A 14,687-nucleotide genomic window follows, 5' to 3' on the forward strand; every position below is an offset into this window, starting at 1 on the left:
ACACTGATATGATATGAACTGTTACTGCCACCATATTGCCCTATATTTGCCATCTTTACCTGCTGTCTCTAAAAGTTGGGAATTGCAGCAATTTAGACATCCATTGTGTATATCTATTTAACCATTGCTACACAATATGATATGCTCTTTGGGCAACTGAGAGTATAGACTGATGCCCTTTATTAATTATATTCATTTGCTCGGCACTTGTTTCAGAACGATTTCAGAAAATCATTCTAAGGGCTCTTACACATGAGCGTTCCGACCTGCGCTCCCCTGCGTTCCGTTTTTTTGGCGTTCAGCCACAGGGGAGCGCAGGAATAGACGCAAGTCATTATTTGAAATGGGGCTGTACTCACACAGGCGCGTGTAGGCGCCGAACGCAGGTTCAGACGCAACATGCTGCATTTTTCCTGCGTTCGGCGCCTACACGCGCCTGAGTGAGTACAGCCCCATTTCAAATAATGACTTGCGTCTATTCCTGCGCTCCCCTGCGGCTGAACGCCAAAAAACGGAACGCAGGGGAGCGCAGGTCGGAACGCCCGTGTGTAAGAGCCCTTAGGCCTATGTCATCTGGTGGAGTATATCAGCCAGACCAGTATTGACCTGTTATCCAGAATGTTCGGGACCTGGAGTTTTCCGGTTAACGGATCTTTCAATAATTTGGATCTTCATACCTTAAGTCTACTATAAAATCATGTAAACATTAAATAAACCCAATAAACTTGTATTGCTTCCAATAAGGATTAATTATATATTAGTTTGAATTAAATACAAGGTATTGTTTTTCGATTACAGAGAAAAAGGAAATAATTTGTAAAAATTTGTATTGTTTTATTATTATAATGGAGTCTATGGGAAATGGCCTTTCCATAATTCGGAGCTTTCTGGTTAATGGGTTTCCGGATAACAGATCCCATACCTGTACTGACACTGATATAAGTGGGTGACAGGGAAAGTAAAAGGTACCTTGCTGCAAAACATCCCCTCTGCCATCAACCTTAGCAGTTTGTGTTCAAAGCCCCAGGGAGCTTTGTACAGATTGTTTTGTTTACAGAAGGGTTAATATTTCATATTTATTATGATTAATATACTGTTTAAGGACAATACATATTACATTTAAATTGTAAGGTCTACAGATTAGGGACCTCCGTCCTCTTGTCTCTTTGACACCTAGCTCTGGGGAAACTTTAATACAACTGTACATTGTATTTATTATTGTATTATATTATTTATATCTATTATTGTAATGACCCCTGTTTGTTACATTAATTTATTGTTCCACTGTACAGTTCTGCATATATAAGTAGCGCTATATAAATAAAATATATATACATACTAATGGGTGGGAGCAGCCATATCGCTGTAACATTCCTCTAAGCCCACTGATTGGCGTGATTAATCCAGCCCTTTGCTGAATTGTTTACAGTAACAATTATCACATGAGTGTGAACTGCTGAGGACAAGGGTAACTGAGCAGCTCATTGCATGGGATACCTACACATGCAGCCTTATTACTCCGGTGCTCAGTTACAGTGCAATTGTTATTTATGGCTGTTACTGATACCTATGAGACCTATTGTCAGGGGAAATTATAGCTTTCACGGGGTTCAGCTTCCATTTATATACCCATTAACAGGCAGCAATAATTTAGTGTATACATTACCCACAGCAACGGAACTACTAGTGGTCAGAAGAGAATTACTCTGCAGGGGAATGTAATATGGCAACACCTACATCTTAATTTACCTATAAATATACAGAAAATTATAAGCTATGTGCTTATATTGTAAGTGATATTCACTGTTAAGTCAATGTTATAGAATGGCTAATTAGAAGCAACTTTTCAATTGGCTTTAATCTTTTCTTTTTAATAGTCTTTTAATTATTTGCCTTTTTCTTCTGACACTTTCCAGCTGTCAAATGGGGGTCACTGACCCCATCTAAAAATAAATGCTCTGTAAGGTTACAAAATGTATTGTAATTGCTACTTTTTATTACTCATCTTTCTATTCAGGCCCTCTCCTATTCATATTCCAGTCCCTTATTCAAATCAATACATGGTTGCTATGATAATTTGGACCCTAGCAACCAGATTGCTGAAATTGCAAAGTGGAGAGCTGTGGAATAAAGAGCTAAATAACCCAGAAACCACAAATAATAAAAAAAATTAAATAATTGCAAATTGTCTCAGAATATCACTCTCTACATCATACTAAAATTTGTTTAAAGGTGAAAGATTGCTTGGCTGGTACCACTAGTAAAGAGCAGTGAAAGGAGGAGCCCATCTGATGGTCAAATGAAAGGGGCATTGCTTATTAACTATCTTGTGTTACCTTGTCACTATAAGGGTACCCTATGTTAGGTAAGGGGGAGGCTGAACCAAAAAGTCAGAAGACCTTGAGTCTAAGAGGAAAAAAAGCAAATAATATCTAAATGCATTTCTCCAAACATCTGAAAATGAAATGTTTGGCCACAGTCCTATGTTCCTGACCACACCCAGTTCCACAAAGACATGCCCCTTTTCTGACAAAAACCCTGCCTCATTTCAGATAAGACCTTTTGGGGTCTGAGAGATTCAGCACTTTAAATATTTCAAAAAGACTTGGGGATAATATGTAACATAGTAAATAAGCACATGGGTCCTGAAAAAAGCCCTACAAAAAACAACTACAAAAAACATTCGTCACTCTTCATTATAACATAATATAATATATTAAAATATATATACCAACCCCACAGACTATGGCCATAGACAGTGGGGTTGGGATATACTGTAGGTATATATATAAGTTTTCTTTATTAAGTTATAATAAAGATGTTTTTTGGAGTGCGGAATGTTTTTTTTTTGTAGATTATGGGTTATGGGGGAAATGACTGAATCAGGGGCGTAACTACAGATAGGGTTGCCACCTTTTCTTCAAAAAAATACTGGGCTTCCTATATTTTTATGCATTTCCCCTATCAATTACATTGGGATCAAGCTTAATTTTTACCGGCCAGGCAGGTAAAATACCGGGTAGGTTGCAACCCTTACTACAGAGGAAGCAGACCCTGCAGGAGGTTGCAGGAGGCCCAGGAGAGTAGAGGGCCCAGCAAGGCCCTAATTGATGAACAATTTCAATATATCTTGGTAGAATAGATCAATCTAGCAATGTTTTGGGGCCCGTCCTAGACTGAATTTGCTGGGGGGCCCAGTAACATCTATTTATGCCACTGGATTGAATGGGAGGCATCCCTGACCATAGATTACCGATGTGATGGATTTTTGGTGGGGGAACAAGCAGTGGGTGGGGCCTGGAAGTTCAGGAAGTATTATGTAACTATAGCAACACTGTGCTTTTCAGCTGTTTAATGTTACTGCATGGAGTGAATGAAAGAAATCGTGCTTCTTGAAAGATTGATGGATTTACATGTTTGGGTTTCCTTTAAGAATTATAAAAATACTTTTGCCTCCACAAACAATCATTTAAATTTCCAGTCTTCACACGTGCTCCAGTGGCCTGCTTTAGTAAATACAACAGGTTTCTTGTGATTTACCTCAGATCTCTTGACTGATCGTATCTAAACATAACTCTGGGCCAGACAGAACCAAACAGCTGTCCATTCAGTACCCAGTCACACCCATGCTTGTTTACACAGACACACAGTCCTCTGTTATAGGCTTGTTCTCCGAAAACTTCATTTTTCACTGAAAGTGAAAATCAGGTTTTACACTCAAGTGCATCTTTGTCCAATGCAACTCAGGCTGAGCTGGGAGTTCTGGGAGTTCCATAGTAACGGCATTCTTTCAGCATGGCTGCCTGTATAATTAGGGTGCCACTGTGACGCACCCACTCACAAGTGTCATTAGAAAAGGGAGATGTGACTTGATGCACTTTTGCGGGTGACAGGGACCTGCAGAACTAGTACATGACTATTATTGCCCATTATTATATATATCGCACTCTGACCTACTCTGTTCTCCTTGGCAGCAGTGTTTCTGTTATTGCCTTGGGCAAAAATACCATTACCTGTAACTATTCATGGAACTGACTGACTGGAAATGACACAGAAATATATCTCTACATCATGTGATTTGGTATAAGCTCAGCATGGACACAGTAGGACGAGATGGCCAGGGCCGGCCTTATCAACTGTGGGGCTTAGTTTTGTAGGGGTGCATGAATCCAGGATTCGGTTTGGGATTTGGCCTTTTTCAGCAGGATTCGGATTCAGCCGAATCTTTGTGCATGGCCAAAACGAATCAGAATCCTAATTTGCATATGTAAATTAGGGCTGTGAAGGAATATCATGAGACTTTTCATCACAAAACAAGGAAGCAAAAAAAAGTTTTGCCCACTTTTTCCTTTCCCGACCCTAATTTGCAAATAGAAATTAGGATTCAGTTCAGTATTCGGCCAAATCTTTTACAAAGGATTTGGGGATTCGCTAAATCCCAAATAGTGGATTTGGTGCATCCCTACAGTTTTTACCATTCTGGTGGGGCCTCTAGACCGTGTTTTGTTGAATGACAGGCCATGGGGACTCCAAATATGACAAAATAGTCAGTATTATTTATCTGGAGCCATAAGACATTGTAGCAAGTAAAGGTGCAGAGAGTATGTTCATAAGAATCAAGTAATGTCTGTACATCCTTCCTGGCAAAAATAAACAGCCGTCCTGTCTTTATGGCAGGGATATTGTAGTTACTGAATCAGTGTCGGACTGGCCCACTGGTATATCAGGAAAACTCCCGGTGGGCCCAGGTGTCAGTGGGCCCTCATGCTGCTAAACATTTGGCATATTTCATGGCCATTCCCTATTTTTATGAGAAAAAGAGGCAAAATAGATGGAATAATAGATTACAGTATGTATAACTTAAAGAGACGAGGAGAATAGAGGTTGAGTGAGGAGAGGGAAAAAAATAGTACTGAGAGTGGGCCCCTGGTCTAAATTTTCTTGGTGGGCCCCTGGTCTAAGGTTTTTGGGTGGGACCCTGGTGTCCCAGTCCGACACTGGACACAGGATCAGAGCAGTATTCAAACACATAGCAGGCTCAACTGCCCTTTATCTGAAAGGCTACTTTATGTATACAGTACTGCTGCCTCATACCTTCCAAGATTTTGGAAATAGAAAGAGGGACAAAGAGATTTGCGGCGCGGATTGCCTGTTTTGTGGCCACACCCCTTAATTACCATGTCCATTTTACAAAATTTGTCAGGTTATGAAATTATAAATACATTTTTAGGCGAGTCTAAGTTCTCCCAAGAGACCTGCTTATTTTTCAATTGTTACAAAAGTATCTAAGTATCTATTCTGAGCTCTCTGGGTAGATATTGGGCGGTTGTGGTTCGGGAAAAACCCAACCCGCACATCACTAGTTGGTAGGTATGCTGCCTTGTTTTACTTGATTTTCCTTCCTGCCCCTAATTTGCATATACAAATTAGGATTCGGTTAGGTCAGGCATAGAGATTTGGCCGAATCTTAATCCTGCTGTAAAAGGTTGAATTCTGTCTGTATCCCAAACTGAATCCTGGATTCAGTGCATCCCTAGCAATGGCATACAATTTCTTTCAGCTGGTTTAGCTTCCATGTTTTCCCATGCTAAAAAAAACTATTTTGGCTGACATTTTCCCAGTGTTCCAATGCAATGGGACATATAGATGCAGATAGAAAGAAAGGTCAAATTAAGTGGGAAAAGTAATAACTTCAAGAGAATCTGAAATCTTAGACTCAAGATTTCAGATTTCCCCAAATTGCTTTTCCACTGGCAATAAAGTAAATCACCAGTGGGAAAACATACGTGGCGCTTTGTTTTCCAAATGAAGTTGCCTTGTGAGCAATGCATATGGTTACTCCCGGTGAGAAAACGTTTTGGGAAGCCACGGTATCATAGATTTAAATGCGTGTGACAAAATTTCCTGTGTGCCAGTACCCTAAACGTTTAGTGTGCTAGAAACGAACAGATCCCTATTGAAAAAGTAACAATATTATATAGAAAGTAGGGGGTTATTATTATATCGCAATGGTATTCCAGTACGCCTCTTAACAATACATTTAGTTAATCCTGCCCTGAATAGAATTCCAGCCTCTATCAATAGATTAATGTTTGCACGTGGATATATACTGTACATACAGCTTGTTTGTTCTGACCCTATTAGAGCTCTAATTGGCGCCTGCTGGTGACAGACACCCCTCTCCTGAGATGGATGATCCTCCAGCAAAGCCCAGACGCAGGTTCGTTAAGTAGCGACAAGTCCTTTCAACTCTCACTACTGGGTAGGCTCTGTGACTTTGTTTACACTAAACACAGTAACTTTCACTAATCTTTCAGCCATGGGGAGAGAGACGATTCTCAGAATTCCAGGACACACTGGCGGTATTGCCAAGAATGCCAGTATTATTTGAAACAATGCAACACAAAGATTGTACTTAAAGCGAGACCTGCCTGGAATTATAAGGAAATTCTGGAGTCAGAACTGCAGGGCTGCCGACCCTTTAAAGCAGTGATCCCCAACCAGTAGCTCGTGAGTAACATGTTGCTCTCCAACCCCTTGGATGTTGCTCCCAGTGGCCTCAAAACAGGTGCTTTTTTGAATTCCAGGCTTGGAGGCAAGTTTTGGTTTTATAAAGACCAGGCGTACTGCCAAACAGAGTCTCAATGTAGGTTTACAATCCACATAGGGGCTACCAAGGCACCCCAAGAACATTTTTCATGCTTGTGTTGATTCCCAATTCCTTTTACTTCTGAATGTTGGTCACGGGTTCAAAAGGTTTGGGATCTCTGGAGGAGCCAGCCTGAATTAGTGTCTTAGGGCTCTTACTCATGAGCGTTTTTACCTGCGCTCCCCTGCATTCCGTTTTTCGGCGTTCAGCCGCAGGGGAGCGCAGGAATAGACGCATTTCATTATTTCAAATGGGGCTGTACTCAGACAGGCGCGTGTAGGCACCGAACGCAGGAAAAATGCAGCATGTTGCGTCTCAACCTGCGTTCGGCACCTACATGCGCCTGTGTGAGTACACCCCCATTTGAAATAATGAAATGCGTCTATTCGTGCGCTCCCCTGCGGCTGAACGCCGAAAAACGGAACGCAGGGGAACGCAGGTAAAAACGCTCATGAGTAAGAGCCCTTAATCCTCAGTGGGTGAGTTATATAATTCAGGTTGCACTATTAACTTGTTATGATCATCTACCATTACTTTTATTTACAGGGGGCAGGCACAGTGACTGGCAGCTCATTGGTTGGACTATTTATAGAGCAGTCAGTGCATTTGGGTCCCCAAAAATTATTGGGTCTGATGAGCTAATAACTTTCATTGTGTAATAGAATGGCTCATTTTAAGCAACTTTTTATTTGTCCTTTATTTTTTTATTTTTTACATATTTGAATTATTAGCTTATTCTTCTGACTCTTTCCAGCTTTCACATGGGGGTCAGTGACCCATCTAAAAACAACTGCTCTGTTGGGCTACAAATGTATTGTTATTGCTCATCTTTCTATTCTGGCCCTTCAGTATTCATATTCCAGTCCCTTATTCAAGTCAAATAATGGTTGCTAGGGTAACTAACAACCAGCATGCTGCAATTGCAAACTGCTGAGCTGCTGAATAAAAGGCTAAATATCTAAAAAAAAAAAAAAAAATAAGAAAATGAAAACCAATTGTAAATTGTCTCAGGACATCACCCTCTATTCATCATGCTAAAAGTTAATTGAAAGGTGAACAACCCTTGTAAGAAGTCTATAAAGACAATCTGCACCAGGTTACTGTACTATTGCAGTGATAACATTGCCGAGAGTGATTTCTAGAGCATTTGCGGCAATGTCATATTCTGTGGATTTTAGTAAAACATTCTCTCTGTTTTTAGATTTCAGTTGCCCGATCCACCTAGTGGCAGGATGCAAAAACCTTTCATCAATAAAATTTGAATTCAGGGTTTGATTCTCAAAGGTATAAAAATAACATTTAAAGAAGTATGAGGAGCAACAAAAAAAATTAGGACACATTACAATTAAGGAAATCATCAATCGGTTTTGCCAAAGGACAATTTCCTGAATACAAGATTAACAAAAAGATTAAGTGAAGACACCTCTATACTACACAAAAAGTGACCCCTGTGTGACAATGTCCAGCAGGTATAACCCACCCACTGACTTTTCCCCAAACCCCACCTACTTTCCTATAAGCCACACCTCTTTCTGACCACCATGTTGTGTACAGTTTTATTGACACTGGGTCACCAGATATATTCCATATGCAGAGTTCTAAAAATAAAGCCCTGTGCAGTCCCTACCCCAGGGATAGTTACACTAAAGTAGCAATAATGGCCTCCCTTGGAATGGTTTCCAGGAACAAGCAGTGTCCCCAGGGGAAAGGGTTATTAGAACGCCAGGATGATGTAAATACTGATAGCGGAAAGTCCAGAAAAAGAAACAGAAAATAGCCTTCTGAGAAAATGGGGAGTTAATATGAATGAGGCACGGGGCTTTGGGTGCTATTTTTACAATGCATAATTTTTTTCGTACAGTTCATGGTGCTTGAGTAAGTATTCATTGGCTGCTCTTAGCTGGTCATGTGCCATAGGCACCTCCCAACATTTTGGAAACAGAAAGAGGGACAAAAAGATTTGCCACAAAATGTTTGGACCACGCCCATTTTTTTGTGGCCACCCCCCAATTACCATATCCATTTTACAAAATCTGGCAGGTTATGAAAGTTTGAACACATTTCTGTGGATTGTATGTGTTATTACAGTTTTGCTAATGAAGGTGAATTGCCCTTTAGGGCAGAGAAACACACTCAGATTCGGGGAGATTAGTCGCCCAGCGACAAATCTCTTCTTCTTCGGGGCGACTAATCTCCCAGAACTGCCTCCCGCCAGCTAGAATGTAAAGTGCCGGCGGGACGGCCATGGGTGCGATTCATTTTCCAAAGTCGCCAGAAGTTGTCTCACGAGAAAACTTGGGTCGACTTTGGAAAACTCCCGGCTAAATCTCCCCAAATCTGAGCGTCTCTGCCCTTAAGCTGTGAGTCTAAATTCTCCCAAGAGACCTGCTTATTTTAAACTGTTACAAAAGTATCTATTCTGGGCTCTCTGCCAAAAGCCAATTAAGTTAGAAACTTTTTATCTTTTACTGGCTGTTCAGTGTAGGAGATCAAAGAGAAAGTCGGGACATTTCGGTAACAAATACAGGACTGCAGGTTGAGCTTTCAAAATCGGGACTGTCCCGCTCAAAACGGACCAATTGGGAGGTATGCTCCATTGCATGCTGGGAAAACATGGCAAGTGGTGCCACTTTCAAATTTTTAAATTGAAAAACAAGCAACATAAATAATATTCAGATCACTCCCTGGTTGCTAAGGTAAATTGTACCCTAGCAACCCAGTAGCAAATGAAACTCCTAACTGGAGAGCTGCAGTATAAAAAGCTAAATAACTCAAAAAACCACAAATTATAAAAAATTAAAACCAATTGCAAATTGTCTAAGAATATCACTCTACGACATCATGCCAATAGTTAACTCAAAGGTGGATAAAAGAGTACTGGCAATGATTAGCTTTTTAAGGGGCAGGGGGATTTTAGTAAGAGGTTGGGGGGCACAGGGTAACCTCTCACACCGATGGGTCTCAGGTGCCTAGGTTAACCCTAAATATCCTTTTCAGATTCAGAGACTAATGTAGGAACATAATCCTGCAACACTAACGTGTGTAATCACCAATTAATCACCTTTTAATGATCTACATAACAGTCTCTTTCACTTGCACATAAATCATTCATGAGTCCAAGTGAAATGTTGTCTCTCTTGGCTGCTGGGAGAATTCTATAACCAGGTCATTAGAGAAGGAAGTGCAGATGGAGCTGTTTAACACGTGCCAGAAACAGATGGGATTCAGGGTTATGCATGGTTTTTGTGTATAGAAAGGTGTCTTGAGTCTGATCAATGTATTACTAAACCAGGTAATACCCAGGGACATAATGGGGGTCAGCTTGACTGGGGGACACATGGAATGACAGTTTCTTTTTTTCAACCTAAATATAATTGATGTGTGTAAATGGAAAATATTAATTCAGGTGTAATAATGGAGTCTGGTGATTGGCTAAATTAGAGCAGTACGAGCCTTCCTTGGATGTAAGTGACCTGTGCTTTCTACCTGGCTGCACCCAGTCTAACCCCCTGACTCCCAGACCCCCACCCCCCGAGGAGCAGCTTGCTTCTGATAAGGCCACCTTAGGGAGATGGAGCTGCTAAAGCCTACAAAAGGTAGGGCACATAGGGCAACTACTATACAGGCAAGATTAGCCCCAGTGCACCATTTCTTACATAAACCTGTTTGTGGGATTTATCTGCATTCATTGTTTATCCAATATCCACATCAAGAGTCATGGTATGAGGTATGCATCAGTATCAATTTGTTTAGTTAAATAGCCCCATGCTGTCATTCAGGGGTATGCCTGGGGTGAAATTTAGTGCAGGGTTGTTCCTAATGTATCCCCCATACCCACCAGTTTGTTGATGTCATCCCCTCTATACACCCAGCAATTCGGGTGCACCCTGAATATGTTCCAAACACAAAGGGGGAGAGAGGTGGGCAATATACACAAAATACAAACATTACAGGCCAATATCCCGCATGTGCCAGTCCACCTCCGTCCCTTACGTAAAGACCAGACCTCACCTTTGGCTCTTTCCAATGTACAGGAACCTGCAATAATTACTGTTAAATACATTGTTACTCTGCATTCACAGGAAAATATCATGAGCAGGACAACAGGACTCCCTTGTAAGCTGCCAATGACATGTATTAGGGTCAGTCCACACGGGCAGATTCGGGGAGAATAGTCGCCCCAGCAATAAATCGCCTCTTCTTTGGGGCGAAAGTCTCCTGAACTGCCTGCCCTCCGCCGGCTAAAATGGAAATCGCATGCGGCAATTCACATTCACTCCTAGTGAGGCAACTTTGGGCGACTTCGGAAAACGAAGTTGCCTCATGAGGAAACTTCGGGTGACTTCGGAAAATGAAGCGATGCGTGTGAATTGCCGCAGGCGATTTTAATTTTAGCCGGCGGAGGGCAGGGGGAAGGCAGTTCGTGGAGATTGTCGCCCAGAAGAAGAGGCGATTTATTGCTTGGGCGACTAATCTCCCCGAATCTGCTCGTGTGGACTGACTCTTAGGGGAAAAAAGCCCAAACCAGATAGGCAAGTTAGTTTTACAGCTTGAGAAACAGATACTGATTGTAAGCTCTTTTTGAATCAGAAGCAAGAATGGGAGAGAATGAATTAAAAGGTATTTTTTGTAAGATTCTTATATACCTCACCTATGACCCACTGAGTTGTTTGGTGGGATTTATGCCCCCCCCCCCAATAGGGAGCAAAGGAAGATTAATAACCCCTCCAAATTGTGTCTGTAAATTACCCTTCCATTTAGACTGTAAGCCCTATGGGCAGGGACCTCTATTCTGTTGTTTCCTTGACATTGAGCACTTAATCTTTAATTGCAATTATATTTTGTATTTATGTGAATTGCATTTTAATAATGTACTTATTGGAACTTATTGGTATTGACCCCATTTGTTCTACTAATTTATTGTTCTGCTGTACAGTGCTTTGTCCTCAAGGAGCTCTATGCTAATAAAAATATACATACATACATACATACTTAACCCTCAACTCACAGCACTTGCTGAAATTGGGTGATTTGGTGACACCTGCAGGCCTGCTAATGACATTACACCCTACGATAGCATTCTATGCATACATATTCATAATTGGCCCATAAAGACCCATAAAGGAGCAGAGCTTACCCAAAAAACAGGGTGGGATTTAGCACCATAAAATGAAATCTATACAGGTTTGGGATTCGGTATCCGGAAACCCGTTATCCTATCTCGTAATGCTCCGAATTGCGTAAAAGCCGTCTTCCATAGACTTCAATAATAAGCAAATAATTCTGATTTTTTAAAAATGATTTCCTTTTTCGCTGTAATAATAAAACAGTAGCTTGTACTTGATCCCGACTAAGATATAATTAATCCTTACTTGAGGAAAAAACAGCCTTTTGGGTTTTATTTAATGTTTAAATCATATATTAGTAGACATAAAGTATGGAGATCCAGAGGAAGGAAAATACTACTTATTCAGAAATCCACAGGTCCTGAGCATTCTGGATAACAGGCCCCATATCTGTATTTCTGCACTGGATAATACTGAATTGTGATGTCAATGCAAATGAGTATGTTCATTTACTATTTTAATAGGGTCCTTTGAAGCTGCACACTGTTATTTAAAAATATATTAACCTTTCTCAACAGAGAATGGAAGAGGTAATACTTAGCTCTTGACAATTATTTTTAGTCTGAATATACAGGGTTGTTCATAGTGTTGAAAGGCCTTAGAATAGCCGGCTAATTCTGAGCCCATGATATTGGGCATTTCTTTTGACTACTTATCATGGCCCTTGGGGTTTTTTTTTTGTTGTATTTTTAGGTTTTCAGACTAAAGGAAGGCTTTGGGAATGAAGGATTAAGGGGGAAGTCAATGCCTTACAGAACATAGGAAACCCCTCCTATAGGAGAATTGTTATAAAATTATTAGTTTAGGACCAGCAACCCCCCCAAATCCATACTGCCGTAACCCACTAGGAGTATTGTACACAGCACTTGTACTAATATCCATAGAAATTAATAGGTGGATCATCCTGTTTTATAGGTTGTTTTCCACAAGCATCAGCACAGCAGCCCTGTGTATTACTAGTGACCCTCTATATGTTGCAGTACAACTCCTAGCACCCTACAAGTTGCATTTCAAGATCCAGATGGATCTAATGTCCCAGTAGAACATATTATTTACCTTGTCAGAAGGATCTAGGTGCCTTTATCAGTCCTACCAACATGGGGTGCCAGTCAGCCCACTAGAACAAGTCACGAGAAGTTGCACTCCACTTGACCAGGTAACAGAAGACGATACTCAGGGGCTGCTCGCAGCCTGTCTGCCCCCTGATAGATGGGAGAAAAGTTGTCGGCTCCAGGCCACTGGGCTTTTTCTTGGTCTTTTCATTGATGGAGCCAAGGGAAGGAATGTTTCTGTCGTCCCCCTAGCAACGGGTTCCCATGGCACTAAATCATTCAGAGCTCGGTGCCCCCCCTTAGTCGGCAGCACAATCTAAAGAATGAGATCGTTATTAAGACTCCCAGCGAGAGATTAGCCACACCCCAAGTGGGGGAACAGGGGGACTGGACAGGTTCTCTGCTGTCAGATACAAACTTCATCTCCAGCACAGAAACCCCCCCCCGAAAAGTCAGTTCTTGCTAACTAGAGAAAATGAAATTCTAAGAAACTTCCCAATATCTGTTCATTCAACATTCTCACTGGGTTAATTGTAAATATAATTGCTGTTGAAAACTTACCTGCTTATATTCTCCGCACTGCTGGTTCTGACTCATTACTGTGGAAATTCCCTTAAACATCTACATTCCACAAAGCTGAATCTAGTTTCTAGGGCCACATTGACACAGCAGAGGTTGCACTGTTATTGCTCCCAAAATCCAAAGGGCTCAGGCTTTCTGTTCTCTAGCTGGGACCTCCAGTCAGTTAGGTTAGTGAACCAAACTCCCATGATCCTCTGAACACAACCTTGATGAATAGCCAGAACTCAGTTGTGTTTAACTCTCATTACAAACTCATTTGTTGTAGCCAAGAAGACGCTAATTGCCCTTACACCAATTCATTGGAGAGCACGGATTGGTTCAGGAAAAAGGGAAGATATTGGTTGGAGTAAAAAGGAAAGAGCCTCCCATATTTCCTTCCCAACTGAGAACCTGCTAACTACAAAGACCTTCCCCTTCTTGCTGCCATCACCAGTTGGTAGCAGGTTCGTAATCCTATAAACGCGGGGTATCTGGCTCCATCACCCCATTATCATAGCTGAAATGAATTTCTGGTTATTACAGTCTCACCCCTCCGGGCCTGCAGGACACCAGTTACTTTCAATGAGAGATGTGTTGGCTTAGTCCATATCTACTGGCAGCAGCTCCAGGGCATCTGCATATACATCAAAGCTCAACTTGGGGAGTCCATCCTTTGTATTATTCCTTATTAGATGTTCACAGCAGGACATAATCATGCACGAATAGCGCTCACTTGTACCATGGCAAAGCCAGCTGTGCTCCTAGAATGTAAGGAATCCTCCCAACACATATTATGGATTTAATAGGCCGCAGGTGAATATTCATGAAAGTTGCTGCAACTGGCCAGGAAGTCTTCAATGATCAATGAAACACCCCCTGCCCTGCAGAATGTTTGAGGCATTTTTATATATATAAGCCATCATGCAAGGTGCACATCTGAGTAGACGTGTATTCAATTCATCTAAGGTTGTGCTTTGCAAAAGACTGTCTGCCATCCAATGACTTTTATACCTTGAATATAAGATCTCATCCCTTAGAGCAGTGATTCCCAACCAGTAGCTCGCGAGTAACCTGTTGCTCTCCAACCCCTTGGATGTTGCTCCCAGTGGCCTCAAAGCAGGTGTTTCTTTTTGAATTCCAGGCTTGGAGGCAAGTTTTGGTTGTATGAAAGCCAGGTGTACTGATAAACAGAGCCTCAGTGTAGGTTGACAATCCACATAGGAGCTAACAAATACCCAATCACAGCCCTTATTTGGGACCCCAAGAAAATTTTTCATGCATGTGTTGCTCCCCAACTCC

The sequence above is a fragment of the Xenopus laevis genome, chromosome 5L (genome assembly GCF_017654675.1).
Source record: "Xenopus laevis strain J_2021 chromosome 5L, Xenopus_laevis_v10.1, whole genome shotgun sequence".
Classification (NCBI taxonomy): Eukaryota; Metazoa; Chordata; class Amphibia; order Anura; family Pipidae; genus Xenopus; species Xenopus laevis.